General features: G+C 48.3%; 1 long non-coding RNA gene across 5 annotated transcripts in view; it reads left to right on the top strand.

Moving 5' to 3' along the window:
* Window positions 1–4187: 4187 nt before the first annotated feature.
* Window positions 4188–17024, top strand: part of LOC114485111 (uncharacterized) — a 13597-nt gene continuing 760 nt past the window's right edge. Inside the window, exons 1-3 of one of the 5 annotated variants that reach the window (XR_003678594.2) lie at window positions 4188–5220; window positions 6743–6852; window positions 10552–15028. This is a non-coding gene — a long non-coding RNA (uncharacterized lncRNA). Of the gene's footprint in view, window positions 5221–6628; window positions 6853–10551; window positions 15029–17024 lie in introns of those variants that run through there. The other 4 variants (XR_008616721.1, XR_008616722.1, XR_008616719.1 and 1 more) reach the window with 4 other exon arrangements.

Genomic DNA, 17024 nt, shown 5'->3' on the forward strand with positions numbered 1-17024 from the left:
CCATGTTCTTCCCCCTATTTGTCAGAACTTCCATTTTGCTAATGTGTGCTAGATTGTTGCTTTGATTATCACATAATTTGTTATGGCCTCAGCAGGGACCCCCAACTGGAGCCAGATCTGTGCCATAGACCATTCAGTTTAGCCAGGGAGTGCGTCTCACACCCTTCCAGTCCGGTCCACGCTATACCCATTGTCTGACCTGTCGTCTTGGGTCGAACTGTGTCCCTTCCTAAAGTAGATATCGTTGGAGCGAAGTTGTCTGGAAAGTGTGGTTTGGACACTTGTGGGTGCGGCTGCCCCAGGGATGCTGAAGAAGCCAGCATCCAGGGGTGGAGAGATCAAAATATGGGAGAAGAGTCAGCAAACGTCCAAAGGGGAAGAGGGGGGAAAGGAGTGGAGAGAAACTGGGGGGCAGGGAGGCTGGCAGGGAGCACCGTGAAAGACTCAACAGCCTCCAAGAGGTGGACCCTGTACCAGCTGTCTTTGTCATGCTGATCTCTGTGGCGTATATTTGATGTCCTAACATTTAAATAAAATATTTTTCTTTATTGAAGTCGAGTTGATTTACAATGTTGTGTTAGTTTCAGGTGTACGGCAAAGTGATTCAGTTATACATATACATGACAAGAAGATTGAATACAGTTCCCTGTGCTACACAGTAGGTCCATGTTTCTTATGTGTTTTTTTTTTTTTTTTAACTTATTTATTTATTGGCTGAGCTGGGTCTTAGTTGCATGCAGGATCTAGTTCCCCAGCCAGCGATCGAACCCGGGCCCCTGCACTGGGAGCTCAGAGTCTCACCCACTGGACCACCAGGGAAGTCCCTCTTACGAGTTTCTTAATAAAAGTTCATTATATGTTGTTACATTTTAAATTGTGATATTTAGGAGTTAATGACCATTTGAATCCAAGAAGAAAAGTTTAAACACTTGCCAAAAAAAGAAAACTGTTGATGTGCTTCTGTATCAAGAGGGGTTCTTTCTCTCTTTCTCTCTTCTCCCTCCCATCCTTCCCAAACCCCTCCCCCGCAAAAAAAAAAAAAAAAAAAGTCTACAAAACTGCAGGAGTAGAGAGACTGGTAGAAATCAAATTCCTAACGGTGCCAAATGTCACTATTGGCTCAAGCTTCCCTCCACAGAATAATCCTGAAGAATAATAATCTTGTTTCTGAATAATCTTGCTTGCTTGGTTATTGAAAGCTCTCTTTTAAGGCTCTATGTGTATTTCAGGGGTGAAGGTCCTTGACAGAGAATCTTTGGTTCCAAGAAAGTTAGAACACATAGCCACAGGAGAGAAAGAACTCTGGCAGATACCACTGCTCTTAGTAAACATACAGAAATGGAAAATGTCTAAGGTCACAAATCATAGCGAGAGAGGTCTTTGTGGCCGGTAAAGACGGGAGTGACTCCAACAAGACTGGCACACAGAAACCTTATCTCTTGCACTTAAAACTACAATGCAAAACAGAGGGCAATTGCAACTTATGTTTAACTAAGGATTACACAATACTTTTGTTATCTGTTAATCTTCCTTATCAGGTGTTGCTTATGTCAGTATTAAAAAGTTTTTTGTTTTTTTTTTTCTTTGGTTTTTTTTTGGTACGAGGGCCTCTCACTGCCGCGGCCTTTCCCGTTGCGGAGCACAGGCTCCGGACGCGCAGGCCCAGCGGCCATGGCTCACGGGCCCAGCCGCTCCGCGGCATGTGGGATCTTCCCGGACCGGGGCACGAACCCGTGTCCCCTGCATCGGCAAGCGGGCTCTCAATCACTGCGCCACCAGGGAAGCCCTAAAAAGTATTTTTCATTCCTTAAATAACACCTGATAAAATGCTTCTTGGCTATACATTTACCCAGAATTTTGTGGAGAAGCCAAACTGACATGGAGACTTTCCAGCTCCACAGCCTTGTAATAGTTAATCATTATTAGTTTTGAGGGTACCAGAAAGCCTCTTTCTAGCCCCCATTTCACCATGTATCATCTGACACCCTCGTGGCCTTGGCTGGATGAGTTCCACCTGCTGACCCGGCCTTGGGTAGGGATGAGAGATCTCAGACACTGAAAGGGCCGCCCCCTCCCCGGCAACGGTGTTTCCGGGAAAGTACTCCAGGGCTTGCTACTATCCGACAGCCTCCAGGCATTTCTGAAAAGGAACCAGCCCTTTTAGAAGGATTTGCTACGGGAAAAGCTGGGTATCTGCTGGCCTGGATCAGTGGGAAAGAAGAAAGCCTTCACTTCAGAGACCTGTAAATGCTTCTTGCAGCCGGGCAGCTGCCTCCAGTGACGTGGTGGGCCAGCATCTCCATCCCGCCTCGACCACTGTCTGACTGTCTGATAATAAACCCAGCCTCTCAGAAACGTGGTGTGTCTCCTGCAGGCCACCTCAAGGTTCCAAATAAGGCACGGGTAGCAATCTGAAGGTGACCATGAGTGAGTTCATTTCTAGCAGGCATGAGTAAAGCCCTTTCAATGACTAGCAAAAAGCAATGAGCTTTAAAAACAGAGTGAAACAAATCTGAAATGTGACCCCTGAAGAGCCTTAGCTGAGAAACCGAGAAACCGGGCACTGAGACAGGGTTAACCTGGGATCTCCTGCCTCCACAATAACCCCTCAGGAGGGGCTTCCTCGGGCACCCAGCACCTCTCTCCTATAAGCTTAACAATCTTGTCTTCTTGTAATAACCTTTTCATTTGGCAATGATTTGAGGTTTACAGAAGAGCTGCACAGATAGTACACAGAGCTCCCGTATACCCCTCACTTAGTTTCCCCCAGGGTTAACATCTTACATTACCGCGGCACGTCTGTCAAAACTAAAAGCCAACGTTGGTAGATTACTGTGAACGAAACTCCAGACTTTATTTGCGGTTACTTTCACCAACGTCCTTTTTCTCTTCCAGGATTCCATCAGGGGCAGCACGGTGCTTTCAGCCGTGACACCTCCCTAAGTCTCCGTGGTCTGTGAGAGTTGCTCCGTCTTCCCTTGGTTTCCTACCTTGACAGTTTTGAGGGGTATTTTGTAGATATCAGGTTATTTTATAGAATGCCCTCAGTTTGGATCTGTCTGATGTTTTTCCTCATGATTAGACTGAGGTTACAGGTTTGGGGGAAGACAGCCATGGAGGAGAATGGCCCTTCTCATCACACCCGGGGTTCCCTGAGATCCACGTGACTTCTCCCTGGTGATGGTCACTTGATGACTGGGATTCCTAGTGTTTGCTGGGTTCCTCCATGGCAAAGTTATTACTTTTCCCTTTCCATACTCTAGCCTTTGAAAGCAAATCTAAGTCCAACCCTCATTCTGGGCAGGGCGGTGGGGGAGGGGCTGGAGGTACCCAGGGACACAGCTCCACCTCCTGAACGCAGGGGTTGCAACTTACATTACTCAGAATTCTTCTGTAAGGAAGACTCGTCTCTCCTCCTTCCCTCAGTGACTTATCTATTCAATCATTTACATCAATGAGGACTTCTGTGGACTCGTAAGGACTTAGGGTTTGGCTTACAGTCCAGCGCTACGTGATTGATTTTGTTGCGCAGATTGTTCCAGCCACTAACTCTGCCCACCCTACCCTCTTCCACGACTCCTCCTCCAGCCCCTTAAGACACCTGGAGAGGCCACCTCTCCGCTGCACTTGGCTGGCTCCACTCTCCAGCCGACCTCGGGGCGAACCACGGTGTGCCCAGGCCCCAAGATTACCTCGCCTCCTTCCCACCTGGTGTCAGCACCTGCCACGGGGCGACACCAGGACTAACCTGGGAGTCAGAGGCGGGCTGACGTGGGAGCAAAGGCCTGTGCCCCACCTGCACGCGTCCAGTTCCAGGGACACGGGAGAGACGGGGCGCTGCGTGTGCCCCGCCCCCTGGGGTGCCTCAGGCCCTGAGCAGTGTCCAAGGAGGTGAGCCGTCTGCACACCAGTGTGTTCTTATGAAAGCATGACCACCTGCCATCTTTTTCCTTACTCTGATAAAAATTTCCAGGTTTGAAACCAAGTTCAAATTTCCTTTCCATGTGTGCCATGGGTCCTGACGTTTCATGTTTCCTTCCTGTTTTGAGCAGAGGAAGTGCACAGTTTAAAAATGGAAACGAGACTTGGCTACTTCACCTGCACCTACTTTTAGCATCAAACCATGGCAATGTCATACACACAGGTCATCCTAAGTTTTCACAGTGGATTCACGCGCCAGACGCCGCTTTCAATCTGCTTATTTATAACCAATGGGAGTTTTTATATCAAACTTGACTTTACATTTTTTTAATTGGAATCATAAGCTGTACTGAAAACTGGAGAGGGCCATGACAGTTGGAAGACCCCTCCTGATCCAGCTTCTGTGTTCATCACGAGCAGTAAAAATTTGAACACTGCCTCATTCCAAAGTCAGTGAAGAGCAAGGGACGGGCTGTGTCAGGAGCTGGAACAGAGGCCAGGAAACAACATGTGTTTCCATACCAGCTGCAGACAGGTGTGCGGGAGGGGACACCATGCGTACACGTGTCTCCCAGAATGAGCGGGTCCCCTTCTCTTCCCACCAAAGTGCCACTGCTTTCATGGAAGAGGATCACAGTGAGTCTCCCCAGCAACGAGAAACAGCTGTTCCCAGGGTCTTTCCAATGACATGGAATTACAAACTCTACAGGCAAAACCGAGGTGCCTCTTGGGGGGTGTCGTCCTGAGAAGTAGCCTTCATTGGATGCGTGTCCACAGGCCCCCGAACGGGCAGCTTCCTGTAAAACACACTTTGCTTCGTGTTGCTTGAAACTGTCCCTCCAAAAGAGGATGTGGTCACGTGTTTGTGATCTTGCCAAATCTGTCACAGACCAGGACTGTGCATTCAATTTTAAAATTTTGAATAGCAAAGTACTAGGAGAGGAAGAATGGCTGAAGTGACATCACTCGGTGCTGGTTTGGGAAGCTTTCAGATGTCATAGAGTTTACCTGATAGGATGGGCAAAAAATAATAACAATACTAATTAAAGAGAAAGACATATATCACAGATTCCCTAATTATTTGTGGGTGTGGGCTAGGCTATTATAAAATAAGCTTTGCCCAGATTTCTTCCAGAAGTACTGTTCTCAGCGGTCGTGTGATAAAGATGGAGCCACGTGGTCTTCCAGAGGTGGAGGTGTGGATGGGGAATTGGGCGAAGGTGGTCAAAAGGTACAGACTCCTTTTGTTATAAAGATAAGTAAGTCCTGGAGATGTAACGTACAGCGTGGTGACTACAGGTAATTATACTGTGTTGTATACTTGAAAGTTGCTAAGAAAGTAAATCTTAAAAATTCTCATCACAAGAAAACAAAACTGTAGCTGTACGGTAGTGCATGTTAACTATTATGGTGATCATTTTGCAATACGAACATGTATTGAATCGTTGCCTTGTGCACCTGAAACTTATACAAAGTTATATGTCAGTTATGTCTCAATAAAACTGGGGGGAGGGGATAAAAATTGAGGGGAAAAAAAGATTGACTGAAATAGCTGTTTACAGCTTGGATCAATTTCCAGTGACTTTACTACCTAAAGTCCTCTATCACAACTCAGGAATGAAATAACTTGTTCTGGAAAATGTGTTAGGGTCAAAAAGTGGCCCTAACTTTACTAAAACTGACATGAAGGGAGAACAGGAAAAGCAGCATTTTAAAACTAATATGTTTCGCAAATAAGTTCTGATTCTATATCTATCAACATAGTGCGCTTACAGTGATTTTACAGTGGTTACAATTAGTACAAGTAGAAAATTGGACCCTCTATATTTACATTCCCCGCAGCCGATATACTCAAGGTGGGCGAAAGCTTTCCTGGATCTTGGCAATGGGAAGGAGGGCCCTCACCATACATTCAAGGTTCCCTTACATCGGGTATGAATTGTATTCCGAGTGGAAGGAGAAATCATCAAAATAGTCCTGGCTGCTCTGTAGAGACCAGCTCTTCGGGCCCAAGAGGAAGCATGGGTGTCAGTTAGGGGTTGAGATCTGGCCCAGGTCCAAGGGGATGATGACAGAGTGAGGGCTTGAGGGTCTAGGCCACATTCTGCAAATGGAGCCGAGCAGGTTGACTGATGGACTAAATGTGTGGAATAGGGACAAGGTGAAATCACATACGGCTCCGATCTACTCACCTGAACACCACAGTCCTTAAAAGCACATTTCTGAAGAACAGCTAACGGCCTGGGATACCTGACATATTAAAACACGTTGGAGAACTTTTCTGCAAATAGACCCACACTAAGTATTTTCAAATTTGTGGGCCATATGGTCTCCATTACAGCTAATCACCTCCACTGCTGTAGCTCAGACAATATGTAAAGGAATGAATGTGGGCCATGGGTGGCCACCCTCTGTATTTTATACACACACACACACACACACACTCCACCAATTATAAAAGAACATGTGCTATTTGTAATTGATTAAAGAAAACCATCGGGAAGGAATTATGTACCCCAATATTTACAGCGATTCTCTCTATGGTTCTCATTTTCTTTTGTGTGTTTTAAGTATTTTCGAAAATTCCCCCACATATGTATTCCTGTTGTACTCTGATAAAATCTACCCTCCGAAAGTGTGAAATTCTATCTTTAAAAATCTACAAAGAAAAACAAAGCCAGGTGTTTTGGTGTCCTGTCATTGATCATACTTTCAAATGGAGATTTTTTTTTTAACATAAAAAGACTTTGAAAAAGGTCATCATCAGTAAATAAATTCTAAATCGGTAGTTGAAAAGAAAATAACCCGTCATGCTTCCTAGAACTGGAGAGAGTCCATGTGAGGAATGGGGAAGGCTGTTTTTCGCTACATTGGCTGAGTCCCTGGAAAAGATTGCATCTTGAATTAGCAGCTTGACCGTCTGCAATCCAGGTAAATATTGTGTTGCTACAACCGAAATCATCCCGCCATGTGGGTCACCCTGTCATAAAATTAGCCTCTTATCATATCAGGGGCAAATCAAAGCAGCAGCAGTTGCTGCTGATGTGGTAACTGAACAAACCAGCAACACCCTCTTCCTGGATCCACATCCGATTTGATAGTATCACCATCCCACCGAAGACACCAGAAGGGTTGTTTTGCCGCATTTTTCAATGGCAGGCGGAACCTGAGAGAACGCGGACCGTCTTGAGGACTTCCCGGCTGTCTCAGCTACTTTGATTTTTTGCATGTCCTTCACTGCATCGCGGTGCATCTTAGTCCACCAGCTGGGGAACTGGGTGGAGGGTGGAATTTCACCGCAAGTGTCCTGTGGTTCGTGGATATCGCCCTCAGGTTCTCGCATCCACCTTATCCTGCCCGTGGTCGGGTTCACTGTCTCCGATCACCCGATCCGTCCCCCCCGCCCCAGAAGGTCCGCCCCCTCCTCCTTCACCCCCTTCCCAGATGTTTATCCAGACGAACATGCTGCAGCTCATCTCCATCCCCCAGTCCGTTTCAGGAAACCCCCCCCCGGCCATCGTCCTCTCCTCCGCTGCCAAGTGTTATTTACTTCTCAGTGCGACTGGAAGTCCTTGCCTGAGCAGTAAACCGCCGAAGGGCTGTCTCTGGTGTCCTGTCCTCTCACTGTGCTGGGCACACTGCATGCTCCGAGGCGCAGTTCTGCCCAGTGACCCCTGCAGACAGCCTGCCTGGGTTCTGATGCTGTTCTACTACCCACCAGCTGGGTGAGCTCGGGCAAGGGACTTAACCTCTCTGTCTGTTTCCTCGTCTGTGAAATGGGGATAACAGCACTTCGTAACAGCTGCTGTGAAGACTTAAGGCATATGTAAATGTTGTAAGTGGATTAGATTAAGTATATAAGGCTAGAGAATGAGAATGTCATCACATGCAAAACACCGAGGACAGAGCAGGCATTTTGACCGTCTTACTTATGTGTTGGCTTAAAAAGAACACACGAGACAGAGACTCAGTCTCACGCTTTCCATGTTGCTCTCTCCAATCACAACTATCTTTCCTTTCGCTAATGTTCAGCAGAATATCAGTGTAAGGAATGAATGAAACTATGTTTTTGATTTCCTATTCTTTCACTTTCGATCCTTCATTACTGCTGGCCAGTTCACCTCTTGATGAAAGATAATAATAATTGCACCGAGGATTGCTTACTCTGTACCAAGTGCTTTATGTTAATTATTTCATGTAATCCTTGAAACATCTTGGGGAAGGTGTCGTTCTAATCCCCTTTCACAGATGAAGAGACAGATTGAGCAGCAAAGCATCTCGCCCAAGGCCACTGACAAGACTTGGAAATGGCTGAGCCAGGGCTGTTTTTCTTCTGAATCACCCATTGCTCATAGCACTGTTCTAGACTCATCACAGGTGCTTATTCATTACATAGCTTGGCTAAATGACTGATGCATTTAATAACTGTTCATTGATGGCAGTTGTAGGCCAGACTTGGGGAGGGCAAAGATTAGAGATGTTTCCTCTGTTATCACCGAGTTGAAGTCTCGGTGACTTTGTCTGTGGGGAACACAGACAAACCAAGAAGCAATTACAAAGCAACGTGATGGGCCCCGTTAGGACAGGGAAAATACAGAATGACACGGAGAGGCGCACGACGAGCACAGGAGACAGGCACGGGGTCTGCGGCGAGCAGAAAAGGCTTCCCTGAGGTGACGTTTCAGTGATGCTAAAGGATGGGCGGCGGTTGAGATGGGGGCTTCCAGGTGGAAACAAGACAACTCATTGCTCGGCTGGGGACCGAGAAGGGGGCGTGGCCAGAGAGGACTGCAGGGGCAACGAGGTCCCCCAAGCATTAAACAGGATTTCTTTCAACAAATGAGGCAGCGGACAGCCTGAACCGGGACTCTCCTAGTGCCTGCGCAGCCGGCAAACTGATCAGGAAGGTGTGTGCTGCTCGTCCAACTGCAAGGCTCCTTTACACCAGAGGAAGCGGCATCCTTAAGACAGCATCAGCGAACCGTTGGCCCTTCCAGGGCCCTGCCGCCCTGTTAAAGTACCTGACTGCTGGGATGAAAGGGATGGACCATGTCCTCCTTGGCCTGAGAAACCTTCCTTTAAAAACAGTCACAGGACGGCAGACACTGAGATCAAACGATGCGTCCTGATATCCAGTGGAGACCCGGTGACACTGAATATCAGTAGCTTGTCTGTCATTCAAGCCTGTGGGTATCAGGGTGGCGATGCAGTTTTCGAGGGCATCAGAGGTTTCATCTCAGTTTACTCATCGGTGTTCAAAGAGTTTTTCTGTTTTTTTTTCTTTCTGTTTCCTCACACTGGGTCTCCATGCCGACAACAAAGGGAAAGACTAAAGCAATTACCTAGATGCCATTTTTTTGCATTTTTCCCAAGTGTGCCTGTATTATCTGCATATTTCTGAAGAAACTTCTAGAAATTACCTGAACAAGAAGATAACAGCACGGATTCTTTGCCTGAAGTTATAAGGCAGAAAATTCTCCTTCAGAGGAAAGGTCCTGGCAGCCAAAAGGAATGACACATTTTCTCTCCACCCACTAATTCACAATAATGAACATTTTATCAATGACAATGAAAAACCCAAGCATTAGAGTATGTTCCGAGTAGCTGAGAATCTGATTACGTGTGAGAACTGTACTGTCTACACATACTCTACGACACGAGATATGAGGTCCCCACTGGTCTGATGTCGCGTGAAGGACTGCTCCCCGAGGTCACCGTGCGGGGTGCAGGGTGCCCCACGCCTGCCCAGCCCCGCTGGAGAGCGCGGACGTATAGAGTGGGTGGAGGGGAGAGCCTGCCCTGTGGATTTCAGCCAGGCTTATCAAGGTCGAGGCAATCATGTGATAATGTGTGAATGAATCAGAAGGGGTGGCCCGGGGATTTCTGCACTTCCAGCAACATTCACACTTCGTTTCCAGCCAGCTCTCATTTTCCTCTGCTGAGTGTTCACCAGACGCTTTTCACATGACACTCAGGACTCCCATCTTACTAATTTGCTCAGGGCAGAAGTCCCGTCAGAATTAGACTCTGTACCAGGGATTGCTGCATCGCTAAAATATCCCTGCTAAACTCCCGAAAAGGCAATGTCTTCTGCTACCACTTTTCTTCTGGAAATGATGGCCTCGGGTCACTCATTCCCTCGTCAAACATTTTTAGTGAGCACTTATTAAGTGCCAGGCACTGTGCTAGGCCCTGGGGTCACAGGGGCAGATCCAGGAGATGTGGTCTCTGTTTTACGGAGCTCCCAGGGTGGTAGAGAAGCTGGATATGAAACAAGTGAAGACACAGACCAACATACAAAGGCCCATTTGGTTAAGAGCTAAGAGAAGCTGGGTTCTAATGAGGAAGGGTTTAAACCAGACCACTTATATTGCTTTTCCTCCGCCCCCACCCCCCCACAAATGTGCATAAGTATGTTTTCAGTTGGCATCAGTCCTTAGGAGAGCTGAGTGCTCGCTTGATTTCAGCAGTGACAAGTGCAGGAAGCCCCTTCCACACGGTGGGAGCTGTAGGTTTGGGATGCAGGCTGCATCGGGCCTGTCGAAGAGCTGTCTGCCATGTGTCAGTGCCTCATCTAAAATCGCGCAGGAGCACACGAGAGCTTTCTGGGTCCTTTTGTCTCCTCTGCAGCCCACCTCCCGTGCCCACCCATTTCACGTCCCTTGCTCGACTGCACCAGCCCAATGCTGGGATGGATGACAATTTTCTGACCAGCTTTCACCAGCGAGGAAGCCTGCCTCGAAATCCATGAGCTCTCTTGTTCATTCCCAGGGAGAAGCTCTCACAAAATGCCCCGAAGCTGGACAATGTTGATAAAACCCAAACTCACTCCTTTATGTCTTCAAGCAACAAGGATCTGACTGCCCACGGTGGCAACGAGAGCGGCAAGGATTGTAAGTAAGTCAACATAGAGGATCACCTCACAAAACATGAAATCGCCAACCTGGTCCACCCCTGGGGCCCAGACATGCCAGCACTTCGACAGATTTTAACCCCCTCCCAAGGCGCCACCAAGACACACGGGTCTCCCGTTTCATGTCCTCAGCACTCTGACATTTATCCCCTCCTCCCACCCCGATAGGAAACACTCACGGCACAGATGTGTCAAAGCCGGCTGGATGGAAAACCACGGCCCGTCCAGGGGCTGGCTGCCAAAGTCCGCAGATCAGCGTGCACTGCCGATGGCGCCAAAGCCAAAGCATGCCTGAGACCGTGCAGGTTTTGACAGATTAAAGCTAGCGTTGGAATGTTTTATCGCTGATGGGCTTCCACGTTCATCTCAGACTCCTGTCTTGGGGGAGCATTCTGGCAGACCAGAAGAATACTTTTCAAATACAGACTTGCTTGAGGGTTCCCCCAAGAAAAGCCCTCCGAGCCGGGAGAGCACATCCACGGGAAACAAGAAAGGGCTTCAGGCCACAGGAGTCCCAAGATGGCAAAAGATCCAACCTCAGCCGACTGTCCTTCCGGACGCTTACCTGCTCGCTCTTCCTCTGACGGGCCCCCCACCCATCCCACTCTGCCTGTCTTGGCCCTTAGGACCAGCGCCGACACCCTCAAGGGGCCCGACCCCCTGCCCTGGTCAGCTGCACAAACCAGAGAACCGCTCTTGTTCCGGAGCCCTAACAGAGGGGTCGGGTGCTTGGCAGCTTCCACGTGCTCTAATCCTCATCACAACCCCTGAATTAAATAGCATTTCCCATGTTTCAGAAGCGAAGAAATGAGGGACTTCCCTGGCCGTCCAGTGGTTAAGACGCCGCGCTTCCTTTGCAGGGGGCGGGGGTTCAAGGGTTTGATCCCTGGTCGGGGAACTAAGATCCCACATGCCACGGGGTGCGGCGAAAAATTTTTAAAAATTTTTAAGAAGTGAAGAAATGAGGCTTTGAGGTTTTAGAACTTGCCCAGGGCCAGGCGCCTGCGAAGAGAGCTGGGCTGAAACCCCAGGCAGTGGGCCTCGGAGCCCGCTCTGTAAATGCCTCTCCTGTTCTGCCTGGACGTCCGAGCCTCAGCCGGGCTGCCAGCTGCCAACATCTGCAGCGGCTAAACTGTGGGGCTTGGGGGTGGGTTTACGTGGTGTGTGGCTATGGCCACAGACCAAACAAATGCTTTAGTTCTTCCAAGGGAAAAGGATGGCGTGAGCCGTGGATACGGGTGGCCACGTGGTGACTTCACGTCCCAGGGCCCTTTATCCGCTAGCAGAGCGCGGTCCCCGCCCGGGGCTGCAGGCAGCGACTCAGCTGTTTCGGGAGCAAATCGTGAGCAGATCAAGCGCAGAAATTCTCGGCCCCCAAGTATATTCACAGGATACGGAGCGATTCAGCTCTCACGTCTATTCGAGGATCTTCGCAGGAAGGACTTCGGATCAGCTCATTTTACTGCCGTCCGCGGGCACAAACACGGAGCTCTAGCAGGGCCCAGATCAGAGCAAGCCATCCAGAGCTGCAGCGCAGCCCGGGCCCCGGAGAGGATGCAGAAAGTTAACACCCACCCCGGCCATCCTTCACCACAGCAGGTGGCCCTGGCTGCAGGCTGAAGACCCAGCCGCCAACCTCAGGGGAAGGGGAAGAGACCACCTGGGACAAAAGGAGCCTGTGAGGTGACCGCTCTGCTCCGTTAGTGTGCCTCCTGGCCCCCTGGGGAGGCGTGTTCTGAGCAGGGAAGTGGCCTCAGATCGGGGGCTCCTCTACTCCTCGCAGAAATGATCACAAATAACAACAGCTGGGACAGCTCCAGTGAACCACGTGCACGCCGTTCCGTGTTCGATGCTGTACATACAGCTTCTCTATCAAGACTTTCCAGAGCTCTGGGAGGGGGTTCTATCACTATACCCATTTTATTTATTTTTATCTTTTTATTGAAGTATAGTTGCTTTACAATGTTATGTTAGTTTCTGCGGTGCAGTGAAAGGAATCAGCTGTGTGTTACCTATATCCTCTCCCTCTCGGATCTCCCCTCTTCCCACCCCCCCGCCCCACCCATCTAGGTCACCACAGAGCACCGAGCTGTATACCACAGGTTCCCACTAGCTGCCAATTTTACACATGGTAGTGAGGCAGAGAGAGGTCTGAACTCAAGTCTGCTGTAACCAGGACCCTGCCTCTCAGCATAACCTCTGACCTCCCAAGATGCCCTGCACCCTGCCCTCAAGGTCGCCCACCCCGTCTTAGAACTGAAAAGGAATGAAAGCACTCTTCTTCAAAGGAAAACTGAGGATGCTTTGTAAGAATCAGTTACAGGCTCACTTTGTGTTCCAAAATTTTTCAGAGATGACTGAAATCATGTCTTCAGACATAAACTTCGAAATATCCCTCTAAGGAGCTCAAAAATCTCCGTTTTAGAGGCCATTTCCCTGGGCAAGTCCCCAGCACTTCACTTGCACACGGCTAGGGATCTCCATAAAGGAGACACCGAGGCAGGGGAGGCCCTGACTTCATGGTCTGTTAGGAGGAGCCTGGAGGAAATAAACAAGTTATTTTGTCCTGCACTCATGTGCTCTGTCCCGACACCAGCGGGGAGAGTCCTCAGAATTCAGTGACTAATCAGGTGATGGGCCGTAAAGCACACCCCTGAATGTCATCAGGGCCCAGACATTTGCACTGGGAATCCAGAAATAAGCTGTCACCAAAAGGATGTGTGCCCGCTGGAAATAATTTCCAGAACATGTTTCGTAATGTAGAGCCGGGACTCAGCGAGCCAGGCAGGAAAGGTCAAGACCAGCCCCTGGTCCTTCCCAGCGGGCCTCATCTCCTGCCTGCCGGGGCCTCACAGCAACTGCCCCTGCTTGCTGCCTGTCCCTGAGCCCCCAGGTCCCTTCCCAACAACCGACAGCAGAGCCGACTGTCCTGGCACCGCGTCCTGCCATGTCACTCCACTATCGCTGAAGGCAGATCTCACCGCTACCTCGACTGGTCTTAAACATGTTTTGAGTAACTCAAAATTTAGTAAGTATTTTATTCACCATACATTTAGATGTCAAGTAATTACCGGTACCAGATTCTCCGTGTATCAAATATGCCTGAATTGAATGACATGTTTTAAAATAACTTTTCTTTTCCAAGTAACATTTACTCAGGGTAGAGAATGTGAATGACACCTTTAAAAGAATTCTGCCCAAGGAGAGTGCACATTCAAATAATATTTTTTTTTAACATAAAACTTACGAGTATCTTCTTTATACTCTTGATTGCTTTTTGGTTAGGACAAAGGATGGGGCTGCTGATAAGAATACAGACATTCAGTGAGTAGATTTATGAAAATCGGTTCTTTGGGAACTGTTTTTGATTGGGATCTATCGGACCAAAGTGAACATTTCTCAGTGCAAACTGGATCCTCCAACTGAAAATGACCAACACAATAAGTTTTAGTTCCCAGGGCACTGGCCTCTATCCTACTGATACCTTTTAAGCACTTGTACATTTCTTAAGAACAAATCAATTACCTCATTATGTTTGTTTATGAGCAGAGTTACTTGTGAAGTCAATCGGGGATCAAACTTGCCAGGACAAAGTGTACCAGCCTGCGGAGGGGCAGGATAGGATCTGATGAGGCTTGACGTGAAGACTCAGGATTAAAGTTTCTGTCACACAGAAGCCCCCATCTCTGCAGACACAGGCCAGGGCGAGAGAATGAGTTTGCTTCTGCCACAAATTCAGTTATTACCGAAAGGATCTTAAACACTGAGAATCTGAAACTCTTTGATTCTGATCCCTTTAGGAAATTCAGGTACCTGTGAATGATTCATTTGGTCGCTGGAGGAAAATCAAATCTGGGAAAGATTTACGCTGGTTAATGAATAACTTGGAACTAACTGATGATTATACAACAAGGGAAGGGAAGGAGAGGGATACTGGGGGTCTGTGCCTGACAAGCACGGGTGCTGGGCGCTCACACCCACCAGTTCACCCAGGCCCCAGGGAACCAGACAGAAGTGACCTTTCTGAGCACAGAACTGGGGTTGCCAAGTGACTGGGAAGAGAGTCTTCCTGGTTGGCTGGTACGTCCGGTGTGTGTTTTGGGGGGAACAGGGAGAAGAACAGCTGTGTAACGGATGATTTGGAGCAACTAAAGGGGAAAAAAGCATCAATTCAGTCAAGTGACAAGTAAACAAGTACGTATTTACTGTGTGGTATCGCTGCGCTTGAGAGAGTCTAGGACGGACATCACCTTTGTCCCTGCCCTGTCCCAGAGCTTACATGTTTGAAGAGACAAGACTAATCACCACTCTCTTTCATATTTCATTAGCTAAAACAAACTGCCTCAATTTCACACTTGACTTTGCCCTTAGGAACACAGATATAAAGGAAGAGTATCCAAGTTTCACAGTAAAAACTAATGTACATGCCTATGGTTTCTTGTTTCAAGAACTACCTAGGGAGGCAACGATGTGATTATTTTATTAAAACACAATCAGGGGCTTCCCTGGTGGCACAGTGGTTGAGAGTCCGCCTGCCGATGCAGGGGACACGGGTTCGAGCCCCGGTCCGGGAAGATCCCACATGCCGCGGGGCAACTGGGCCCGTGCGCCATGGCCGCTGAGCCTGCGCTCTAGAGCCTGCGAGCCACAACTATCGAAGCCCGTGTGCCTAGAGCCCGTGCTCCGCAACAAGAGAAGCCACCGCAATGAGAACCCCGCGCACCGCAACAAAGAGTAGCCCCCGCTCGCCGCAACTAGAGAAAACCTGCGCAGAGCAACAAAAGACCGAACGTGGCCAACATAAATAAATAATTAATAATAAAAAAAAAACCCACACACAATCAGGGTGTCTGTGCAGGGGTCACTATATTCTAAACCTGAGGGCTGAGAGCTGAGGGCAGAAAGGTATGGAGCTGTCAATCAACAACTTCATGGAGATATAATTTCAGAGAATAAACTGCATGTGTTTAAAGCATAAAATTGGGTGAGTTTTGACAGATGATTACACCGTGGAATCACCACCAGAAGCAAGATAGAGAACATTTCCAACGCCCACCTACAAAGCACCTACCCACCCTGCCCCAGGCAACCACTGCTCTGCTTTCTGTCACTACAGATTAGTAATGGTTCTAGGAAAACAGGAACGCCACCTGACTCCTGCCCCAAGGCTTTTTAGTTGGGGGTGGGGTGTTAAAGCACAAGGACATTTTATTTTGCTCAACTATATACAACAGTAGCAGGGAACAGGGCTTTAGAAAGACAGAAGATAGGCCCAGGGAGGGGGCGGGGGTATCTCAGAGTCAGTAGAACCTGTTGTACTCCAAGCACCCAGCCCTCTTTGGTGGTTGTTTTTTTTCACATCTTTATTGGGGTATAAATGCTTTACAATGGTGTGTTAGTTTCTGCTGCAAAACAAAGTGAATCAGCTATATGTATACATATGTTCCCATATCTCTTCCCTCTTGCGTCTCCCTCCCTCCCTCCCTATCCCACCCCTCTAGGTGGTCACAAAGCACTGAGCTGATCTCCCTGTGCCATGCGGCTGCTTCCCACTAGCTATCCACCCTACATTTGGTAGTGTATATATGTCCATGCCACTCTCTCACTTCGTCCCAGCTTACCCTTCCCCCACTGTGTCCTCAAGTCCGTTCTCTACGTCTGTGTCTTTATTCCTGCCCTGCCCCTAGGTTCATCAGTACCGCTTTTCTAAGTTCCATATATATGCGTTAGCATATGGTATTTGTTTTTCTGACATTTCACTGTGCATGACAGATTCTAGGTCCATCCACCTCACTACAAATAACTCAGTTTCATTCCTTTTTATGGCTGAGTAATATTCCACTGTATATATGTACCACATCTTCTTTATCCATTCATCTGTCGATGGACACTTAGGTTGCTTCCATGACCTGGCTATTGTAAATAGAGCTGCAATGAACATTGTGGTACATGTCTCTGTTTGAATTACGGTTTTCTCTGGGTATATGCCCAGTAGTGGGATTGCTGGGTCATATGGTAGTTCTATTTTTAGTTTTTGAAGGAACCTCCATACTGTTCTCCATAGTGGCTGTATCAATTTACACTCCCACCGACAGTGCAAGAGGGTTCCCGTTTCTCCACACCCTCTCCAGCATTTATTGTTTCTAGATTTTTTGATGATGGCCATTCTGACCGATGTGAGGTGATATCT

The sequence above is a fragment of the Physeter macrocephalus genome, unplaced genomic scaffold (genome assembly GCF_002837175.3).
Source record: "Physeter macrocephalus isolate SW-GA unplaced genomic scaffold, ASM283717v5 random_560, whole genome shotgun sequence".
Classification (NCBI taxonomy): domain Eukaryota; kingdom Metazoa; phylum Chordata; class Mammalia; order Artiodactyla; family Physeteridae; genus Physeter; species Physeter macrocephalus.